Below are 10,657 nucleotides of genomic sequence, written 5' to 3' on the forward strand. Positions count from 1 at the left end.
AAATTAATTACAGCACGCCTCTGTTCGCACAGCCTCTGAACCATGTGCAGTGTGGAGTTCCACCTTGTTGCAACGTCGATTATTAGGCGGTGCTGGGGAAGATTCAGTGATCGCTGATGGTTCAGAATACAGCTGGAGTGTATGGGCGACCGGCAGATGTGCAAGCAAAGTCTTCGCACCTTCAGGAGCAGGGCTGGTAATTCTGGATAATTTTTGAGAAAGCACTGCACCACCAGGTTCAAGGTGTGAGCCAGGCAATGTATGTGTTTTAGTTCTGAAAGGGCTATGGCAGCCATAAAATTCCTTCCGTTATCACTGACTACCTTGCCTGCCTCAAGATGTACACTGCCCAGTCATGACTGAGTTTGTTGCTGCAAGTACTCGGCCAGTACTTCCGCGGTGTGTCTGTTGTCACCCAAACACCTCATTTCCAACACAGTCTGCTGACGCTTACCACTAGCTGTTCGATAATGGGACACCTCGTGTGCAACACTGGCAGCTGCGGATGGAGTGGTCAGGCGACTGCGATCTGTGGACGAGCTTTCGCTTCTGGAGGAGGAGGAGGAGGAGGAGAGGTGGCGAACGCCTACAGCCAACTGTTTCCTAGACCGTGGGCTAAGCAGAACTGTCCCACTATCGTTGTCCCCTGTGGACCCTGCATCCACCACATTAACCCAGTGCACCGTGATGGACACGTAACGTCCCTGGCCATGCATACTGGTCCATGCATCTGTTGTGAGGTGCACCTTTCCACTGACTGATTGCCTCAGTGCATGGACAATGCGGTCTTTGACATGCTGGTGGAGGGCTGGGATGACTTTTCTTGCAAAGAAGTGCCGACTGGGTAGGTCATAGCGTGGTACTGCGTAGGCCATCAGGTCTTTGAAAGCTTCGCTTTCAACCAACCGGTAGGGCATCATCTCTAACGAGATTAGTATAGCAATGTGGGCGTTCAAACCCTGTGTACGCGGATGAGAGGATGAGTACTTTCTTTTCCTAACGAGAGTCTCTTGTAGGGTGAGCTGGACTAGAGAGCTGCATATGGTGGAACTAGCTGTGGTGGTGGTGGACATGGCAGATTGAGAGAGGGTTGGTGATGGTATTCTTGATGTTGGCCTACATACAGTGTTTCCTACCAATAACCTTGTGATTCCCTGACTGCTTTGGCCTTGCGACGATACCTCCACATTTGCTGCTGGTGGTGTCCTAACCGGTGAGCTTACAGTGAGGGAAGCAATGTAGCATTGCTGACTACCTTCATTCTGAGCAGGTGCACCAATGGTACGGACGTTTGGTAGTTAGTCCAGGCTTGCAAGTGCATGCTGGTTAAATGTCTAAGCATGCACGTTGTATTTAAATTTTGAAGATTCTTCCCTCTGCTAAAGGTCTTTGAGCATTTCTTACAGATAACTTTTGACTGATCATTCGGATCTTGGTTAAAAAATTGCCACACTACACTCTTCCTACTATGGAATACCTTTTCTGGCATTGCACGCTGTGCAACTTTCACCAGATGGCCACGCTGTCCTAAAACTGTTTTTGTTTTTGACAAATGTTTTTGACCTGATACGGGCCTGCCAGATGACAGCTGTTGCGATGTAGATGGCTGCTGCGGATCATCCTCCTCCGCTTCTGAGCTACTGGCAGTGGCACCCTCTTCCCCCAATGGCTGCCAATCTGGGTCAACAACTGGGTCATCTATCACCTCCTCTTCAATGTCATGTGCACCTTCCTCTGTGTCACCGTGTAAGGTGCTATAGCGTTCGGCACGGGGCACCATAGTCTCATCAGGGTCAGATTCTGGCTCAGTACACTGCGAGGGCAATGTAGTGATCTGAGTCAATGGAACAGCATAATAATCTAGCTGTGGCTGTGCATCAGTGCACTCCATGTCCGATTCATCTTGTAATGGGCAAATAACAATTTCCCTTTCTAACCCAGGCTCGGTATGTGTAAAGAGCTCCATGGAGTAACCTGTAGTGTCGCCTGACGCATCCTTCACTTTTGGTTTGGGTGAAGGACACAAGGAAACGTCTTGTTCCTGACCGGGAGCATCCACTGATGACTCGCTGCTTTTATATTTGGAACTTTCTGAAGAGGAGGCAAAAGAGCTAGAGGCTGAGTCAGCAAGGAAAGCCAAAACTTGTTCCTGCTGCTCCGGCTTTAAAAGCTGTTTTCCTACTCCCAGATAAGGGAGCCTTCGAAGCCTTGTGTAGCCAGACGATAACGCTGGCTCAACACCTCCAGCCTTAGGTGCTATTGTGCTTTTGCCACTACCACCAGATGCACCACCACCACCACCATCAGTACCAGCTGGCAACCACCGCCCATGGGCTCTTCCACCAGACTTCCTCATTTTTTGGAAAATCTAACCAAAATAACAACCGTTATATGGTACTGTAAAACAAGGTGGAAGGTGTATATAAACTTGTTGAGAATTTCAATCTCCTTTTTTTGGGGAGACTGAACCAAAACTCAGGCCCTGTGCATAAAACAACACAATGTAAGTGGCAGAAAGTGGCTGGCTGACATACGACAAACTAACAGGACTGAAGTATATCCACTTTGTGAGAATTTGAATCTCACTTTTTTTGGGGGAGACTGAACCAAAACTCAGGCCCAGTGTACAAAACAACACAATGTAAGTGGCTGGAATATATATGAAAAAATACAAGGACTGTAGTACAATTTCAATCTCCCTACAATGATCTCAGGACAAGTATGGCAGCAATAAAAAGGACTGCTGCACACAAAAGTGTAGACAAATAAACAAGATAACTGTGCAGAAAGGAGCAACAGGATTTTTGCTTTTAAAAAAGCAATTGGTTTGCACAGCAGCGGTGTAAACAGCAATGCAGCTATCAGGGAGCCTTATAAGGCAGCCTAATAAGCTACAGAGCTGATGCACAGAAATCTAGCCTCCACTGTCCCTGCAAAGAAAAGGTGGTGTTGGACAGTGGAAATCGCTACAGCACAAGCAGTTTGGGGGTTAATCTTCCCTCCCTAGCTATATCCCTTCTTCTGATGAAGCTGCAGCAACCTCTCCCTATGCTAAGATCGGCAGAAGTAAGATGGAGGTCGGCGTGCACGCCCCATTATAGCCCCTGTGACGCCGCAGAAAGCAAGCCAATCACTGTCATGCCCTTCTCTAAGATGGTGGGGACCGAGACCTATGTCATCACGCTGCCCACACTCTGCGTCCTCCTTCATTGGCTGAAAAATGGCGCTGAAAGCGTCATATGAAACGCAACTTTTGCGCACAGATCGGCGACCTCATGTCCGATCCCACGCTAGGATCGGGTCAGGTTTCATGAAACCCGACTTTGCCGAAAGTCGGCGATTTTTGAATTTGTCCGATCCGTTTCGCTCAACCCTAATAATGAGCATTAGGCCACGCTCACACGTTCAGTATTTGGTGAGTTTTTTACCTCAGTATCTGTAAGCCACCAGGACTGGGTGATAAATACAGAAGTGGTGACGTGTTTCTATTATACTTTTCCTCTCATGGTTCTACTTCTGAATTTTGCTTATAAATACTACATGTAATAAATGAAAAATACTGACCAAATACTAAGCGCGTAATAGTGGCCTTTGTAGCCAAAACCAGGAGTGGAACAGTCAGAGGAAAAGTATAATAGAAACACATCATCACTTCTGTATTTATCACCCACTCCTGATTTTGGCTTACAAATACTAAGGTAAAATACTGACCAAATACTGAACGTGTGAATGTGGCCTTAAGGTACCGTTACACTAAATGACTTACCAACGATCACGACCAGCGATACGACCTGGCCGTGATCGTTGGTAAGTCGTTGTGTGGTCGCTGGGGAGCTGTCACACAGACAGGTCTCTCCAGCGACCAACGATCAGGGGAACGACTTCGGCATCGTTGAAACTGTCTTCAATGATACCGAAGTCACCGGGTAACCAGGGTAAACATCGGGTTACTAAGTGCAGGGCCGCGCTTAGTAACCCGATATTTACCCTGGTTACCATTGTAAAAGTTAAAAAAAAAACAAAAAAAACACTACATACTCACATTCCGATGTCTGTCACGTCCCCCGCCGTCAGCTTCCCGCACTGACTGTGTCAGCGCCGGCTGTAAAGCAGAGCACATCGGTGACGTCACCGCTGTGCTCTTCTTTACGGCCGGCACTGACAGTCAGTGCAGGAAGCTGACGACGGGGGACGTGACAGACATCGGAATGTGAGTATGCAGTGTTTTTTTTTTAACTTTTACAATGGCAACCAGGGTAAATATCGGGTTACTAAGTGCGGCCCTGCACTTAGTAACCCGATGTTTACCCTGGTTACAAGTGAACACATTGCTGGATCGGCGTCACACACGCCGATCCAGCGATGACAGCGAGTGATCAGCGACCAAAAAAAGGTCCTGATCATTCCCTACGACCAACGATCTCCCAGCAGGGGCCTGATCGTTGGTCGCTGTCACACATAACGAGATCGTTAGCGGGATCGTTGCTACGTCACAAAAAAGCGTGACGTTGCAACGATATCGTTAACGAAATCGTTATGTGTGAAGGTACCTTTAGGTATCCGGACAATCTGCACAGATAAATTAAAAAAACCTATACAAGAAATGTGTGAGGCTCAATAGAAAATATATTTATTTTATTTTTATTATACAAAGATTAAACAAGACAATGAACTAAGCCTACAAAGACAGTGAAAAAATATACAATAAAGAAAGATGGATATGACACAATCCACCTGAAACAGAGCTTAAGGAGGATCGAATAACAAGGTATATAAAATATGAAGCATTATATAACGTCATAGCATTGAGGATGGATACTCAAGTCTATAAACCACCCTATGCTCTTTTCAGGTGGATGGTGTCATACCCACCTTTCTTTAGTATATATTTTTTAACTGTCTTACTTTGTATACTTATTTAATTCCCCTTATTAACCTTTGTGTAATAAAAAGGTTATAATAAAGTTATAATATGTAGTGAAATTATAAGTTTGTGCATACTGTAATACAATTGGCCAGACTAAGATTCCCTCCAACAAGGGCACTTAAAGGAAAAAATTATATTTGTCCAAAGTATTTCCTTATAAAACCTAGATCCAGATTTAAAAGGGTCAGTAACATTTAGATTATTTACCCCATTTGTCTTTTTCTTTGTTGCACTTTTCTTTTTCTTCCTAATATGAACTCAATTACAGAAAATGTAAAATGCAAATCCAATTTGTGATGAAGACATTTTACCATGACAAATACGTGCGCATCCTACTACATCTAGGTGCATTCATTCAATTTTGGCCATTATTCACACGGTAGAAATCTGATCGACAGCTTTGCTGTATGCTTTCTATCTGGAAGATAATATTAAGCATTAGTCTCAGGCCTACATTTATGCATCCTTGTTAGTTTATTACCAAAGACTAAATAAATATTAGAGACTTTATAGAAATATAGACTAAGCAGAGCGCACATCTGCAGAAACCCACAGCATCCTACAAAACCTGTTATTTAAAGGGAACCTCTCACCTAATTGATGCTGTCCAAACCAGGGGCAGCATGATTCAGAACCTGGCTGTACGATTGGATCCAGGTATATTTTATCTGAAAGGCATTTTAAAGCACCACTCCAGCATTTTTTATATTGCACCGCTAGAGTGGTGCTTTAAATGTAATTCCCCTGTTACATACTCACCAGCCGCCGCCTTCATCCTTTTCCAGCGTCGCTCTTGTCGGTCTCCAGCTAAAAGTGACCTGCCAGCAGCTCCAGTGTTTCATGGACCGCACCGAAAGTCACTTTTCAATACATCTCTTTGGGAGCCTCGTTCTGGGGCTCATAGACTTGCACTGAGCTCTTGTGGCGTAGCTATTGACGTTCAGCTAGTCAGAAGTTATGGGCACAAGATGGTGCTGCCAGACCGGAGCAGCATCGGTAAAAGGTGAAGCCGCCGAAAGGTGAGTATAAGAATGGCGTCAGGGGGCTTACCTTTAAAGCACCACTCCAGTACTGAAAAAAAAACTGCTGGGGTGGTGCTTAAAGGATTTGGTTGGGGACCGTAGCTGGAGACTAAACTATTTCGGCTTTGCCCCCTGTTCTCAGCGCAGCTGCAGGTGATTGACGGTTTTCTCCCACATTGAGAGACCTGTCAATCACCGAGAGCAGCGGTTAGAATAGCCGGATGGGGGTAGAGCCCAAAATAGTCTTGTCTCAGGCAGTGGTTCCCTGCCTAATGTTTAAAGTATATTTTATCTGTAACACAGGAGGATTACAGAGAAAAGTAGAACTAGCTGCAATCATGCAGTCAGGCTTCAGGATTCATGCTGGCCATGGTTTTGGCATGAATCAGGTGACAGGTTCCCATTAAATAATGTTTAATTGCTGTGAACTTAAAGAGAAACTTTTTTTTTAAATTACATTAAAGAACCTACTTTTGGGGCAACTAGCAAATATAAAATACTGTGCGCCACATTTTTTTTTTAAATGTTGCTTTATGTACTGCAGACTTAGCACTTAGAATGTGCAGCTTATTTTCTATGACCCTTCTAGTCAGTACAGATATAAAAACAAGAAAAATGTAAAGTCTTGCTTGAAAGCCTTGTGTGAGTGTTCAAGTTGGTCCAATGGGTCACCCTACCAGCATCTTAAAGGGCTGTCCTAGTATAATCCTATGATTTGAGCTCCAGGGACTGGAGATTAAAGGGGTTGCCTGGATGTGAATCATCATGTCGCGCAGCAGTGCCCACTGTGAGGATTCTCCAGTGTCTGCATACTTCTGGTAACATCCTGACTTGCATATACCGTTAGTAATATTTGATAGGGAGAAGCCTAAACTAGTCAGTGTGCTATAAGATATAGGTAAGCCCCAGGTTTGGGATTATCCAGGTTTGGGGTGAAATTCTACAGTCACTTTATATGACTGCAGAACATTGAATCCTCACAGCGTGTCAGGATTCTTCGGTGCCGGTGAGGAGAGTGTGTGGTCCCATTACTGCAAGTATGTACAGTAATTTGCATACATTGGTCACATGTCATCGTCAGAGAGGTATTCGACCATTCTTGTCGGCGATGCAGCTGCTCCATGACACCAGCAGCTCTTGTTCCGAGCTGCTTTGATGACAGGGCATGACTGCAGATGTCATGCTGATTGACAGCCAACTCCCCACAGTTAGTGGAAGGAAAGCCACTGCTTTATCAACATGACGTCAGCGAACGTAACTGAATCTCCCGCAGTAGGAGTCTCTGATTGTTCTGTGGCGGCAAAGATCGGCACCAAGCAAGGCAAGTAGGTAACAATTACCTCCCTGTTATTTCTTTGGCCGTAGTAAAAAAATTAAATAGTCCTGGATAACTCCTTTAAATACTTACCAATTGATGTCTCCTTTTCTCAGCTCAATTCGATCCACTTCAGAGCCGCATAGCTATCCGCTAGTCACACAGTGTCTTCTGTGTGGAGCAGTAGTGGCTTTCCCAGTGTAACACTATGAACCTCATATCAAGACTCTCATTGACTTACACTGAGAAGTGACTTCCGGCCGATACTTACTATGCTCTGTGAATCAGCTAGTCTGAATTGTGGTCACATGGTTCAGAAGCAGACTTGATTTCGGTAAGTATTTAAAAACATCATACTTCACTGCATACATATTGATAAGAGATTGGGCACTACAATTTTGCTGGGAGTTCTTCTGTAATAATACATCTTAAACAATATACTAGTCACTTAATTGGCTGTTTAATCCCCTGCATCTCCAGTGCTGCCTATTCCGTGGTTCCCGCCAGTCTCTGCTTACTTTCCTAACATCTATCCACATGACCACTGCAACTAATCATTGTAATAAGCTGTATTTCCTTTATCTACAGGTGTTTCTCACAAAATTAGAATATCATCAAAAAGTTAATTCAGTTCTTCAATACAAAAAGTGAATCTCATATATTATATAGAGTCATTACAAACGAGTGATCTATTTAAACTGTTTATTTCTGTTAATGTTGATGATTATGGCTTACAGCCAATGAAAACACAAAAGTCATTATCTCAGTAAATTAGAATATTTTCTAACACCAGCTTGAAAAATCATTTCAAAATCTGAAATATTGGTTTACTGAATTGAATGTTCAGTAAATGCACTCAAAACTTGGTGGGGGCTTCTTTTGCTCAATAACTGCATCAATGTGGCGTGGCAAGGAGGCGATCAGTCTGTGGCACTGCTGAGGTGTTATGGAATCCCAGGTTGCTTTGATAGCAGCCTTCAGCTCATCTGCATTGTTGGGTCTGGTGTCTCTCATCTTCCTCTTGACAATACCCCATAGGTTCCCTATGGGGTTAAGGTCAGGCGAGTTTGCTGGCCAATCAAGCACAGTGATACTGTTCTTTTTAAACCAGGTATTAGTACCTTTGGCAGTGTGGACAGGTGCCAAGTCTTGCTGAAGAATGAAATCTCCATCTCCAAAAAGCTTGTCGGCAGAGGGAAGCATGAAGTGCTCTAAAATTTCCTGGTAGATAGCTGCGCTGAGTTTAGTCTTGATAAAACACAGTGGACCGACACCAGCAGATGACATGGCTCCCCAAACCATCACTGATTGTGGAAACTTCACACTAGACCTCAAGCAGCTTGGATTGTCTGTCTCTCCACTCTTCCTCCAGACTCTGGGACCTTGATTTCCAAATGAAATGCAAAATTTTCTTTCAGCTGAAAACAACACCTTGGACCACTGAGCAACAGTCCAGTTCTTTTTCCCCTTGGCCCAGGTAAGACGCTTCTGGCTTTGTCTATTGGTCATGAGTGGCTTGACACAAGGAATGTGACACTTGTAGCCCATGTCCTGGATACATATGTGTGTGGTGGCTCTTGAAGCAATGACTCCAGCAGCAGTCCACTCCTTGTGACTCTCCCCCTCATTTTTGAATGGCCTTTTCTTAACAATCCTTTCAAGGCTGCGGTTATCCCAGTTGCTTGTGCACCTTTTTCTACCACACTTTTTCCTTCCACTCAGCTTTCCATTAATATGCTTGGATACAGCACTCTATGAACAGCCAGCTTCTTTAGCAATGACCTTTTGTGGCTTACCCTCCTTGTGGAGTGTGTTAAAGACTGCCTTCTGGACATATGTCAAGTCAGTAGTCTTCCCCATGATTGTGGAGCCTACTGAAACAGATTAAGGAGCCTTTTTAAAGGCTTAGGAAGCCTTTCCAGGTGTTTTTTGCTAAGTATTCTAATTTACTGAGATAATGACTTTTGGGTTTTCATTGGCTGTAAGCCATAATCATCAACATAAACAGAAATAAACACTTGAAATAGATCACTCTGTATGTAATGATTCTATTATATAATATACGAGTTTCACTTTTTGTATTGAAGAACTGAAATAAATTACCTTTTTGATGATATTATAATTTTGTGAGAAGCACCTGTATATCATGAGACCAGTGACTGGCTAAAGCGTAGATGTGGCTAAATGTCATGTGATCAGCTAAAGAGAGGCAAGAATTAGTGATGACCAGCATTGAATGGATTAGTAAAGATTGTCTTTTACAGTCATGGCCGGAAGTGTTGGCACCCTTGAAATTGTTCCAGAAAATGAAGTATTTCTCCTTGAAAATTATTGCAATTACACATGTAATGTTATATACATGTTTATTTTCTTTGTGTGTATTGGAACACCACAAAAAAACTGAGAAAAGAAGGTAAATTGGACATAATTTCACACAAAACCTCAAAAAATTGTTGGCACCTTTCCAAAATTGTGGGTAAACAGCTTTGTTACAAGCATGTGAACCTTGTTCAAACCCACCTGTGGCAAGTAACAGGTGTGGGCAACATGAAAATCCCCCCTGAAATCAGATAAAAAGGGAAGAAGTTGACTCAATCTTTGCACTGCGTGTCTGTGCATGCTACGCTAAGCATTGAGAACAGAAAGAGGACTGTATTTGAAAGCATTCCCTCTTTTTCCAAAACCTTTTGTATCCTGAACAACCCTTTTAATCATAAATAATCTTTAAGTGCATATTGCTGTTTCATAGAAATCTGCTCTGTTGGTTTGAAAATTAAAGGTAGCTGAATTTACTTTGCATCTTAGGATAAAAATGCATCAAGAACAATATAAAGCACAATATTTCCCACAATTGTAACATTTTTCAGTGGGAAAAAAAAATTTGAAAGTTGAACAAGAACAAGTCCAATATTTCTCTTATTAACAAACTGTTATTACCCCTGCAGTGCTTAGTAAACTAGAACAATCGCTGCGTGCTGAGGATACAATCTAACATTTCTATATGTACATTTGTGAATGCTATGAGATTAATTTACATTGCTAGCAATGCTGTAGGGAAGCCAGAACATGCACATCTGTATGTAATGCAAAGAAGCCTAGTAGATCGTTCCATCGCACTGCAGGATGAGGTATTGAAACAAAGGCCATGCATATTGTATGCCTAGCCGTGGCCTTTCTAATGTCATGATACAGTAATGTACTGATATGATTGTAAATACCTGTTCATTCATTCATTTGTTATGAAAACAGCTGCTTTATGATCTGAGTTGTTAGTCAAAGGTTAAATAAAAAGATAAGTTTTTATCAGTCGTGGTTCTTCATTTTGTGTTACAGCCTCTGCTGGATAACCATGGTGTGTCCATATTGGTGAGGTGCTTACATTGACGTTACTGG

Source organism: Ranitomeya variabilis, chromosome 6 (genome assembly GCF_051348905.1).
Source record: "Ranitomeya variabilis isolate aRanVar5 chromosome 6, aRanVar5.hap1, whole genome shotgun sequence".
Lineage (NCBI taxonomy): Eukaryota > Metazoa > Chordata > Amphibia > Anura > Dendrobatidae > Ranitomeya > Ranitomeya variabilis.